Source organism: Octopus bimaculoides, chromosome 10 (genome assembly GCF_001194135.2).
Source record: "Octopus bimaculoides isolate UCB-OBI-ISO-001 chromosome 10, ASM119413v2, whole genome shotgun sequence".
NCBI lineage: Eukaryota > Metazoa > Mollusca > Cephalopoda > Octopoda > Octopodidae > Octopus > Octopus bimaculoides.
The window spans coordinates 75,563,546-75,564,137 of record NC_068990.1 but is presented as its reverse complement, the minus strand read 5'-3'; positions in this window follow the sequence as shown (position 1 = coordinate 75,564,137).

Here is a 592-nt window from a genome sequence, read left to right as displayed (position 1 = left end):
CAGTCAAATGACTGAAAGAAGTAAAAGAGTATATACATGTAAGCATACACAATACATACATAAATACATTCATACATACATGCATGAATGCATGCATGCATCCATCCATACATCCATCCATACATACATACATACATACATAGACATAAACAAGCAATGAATGAAGGAAACGCGGCGAATATCAGACTCCAGTAGTGCAATACTTTAACATGTTGCTAGTCGATTAAATCGAAGTCACATTGTGGTCATGTATGGGTCAATATTTATGTTTCATAAACTTACAAGACGGAGTGAAATGGAAAAGCAAATAAAAGTAAAGCGAGCAGGAAACTTTGATGGAGGTTATATATACTTTTAAACGCTTCCATAGTTGATTATAAAGTAACATAATTCCTCTTCACAGATGACAGTCTCTGAGAAGCAAAGCAAATAAGTTTTTTCCCTTTTTATGTTCAATAAGAACAAACATTTTTTTAATATTATTATTATTCATTGATCTCAACTTGTCTTATCACATGACAAATATCAAGGAAATGTACATACAAAACTGCGTAAGCTATTTTAAGCATAAACATACAAACAAATATACGTA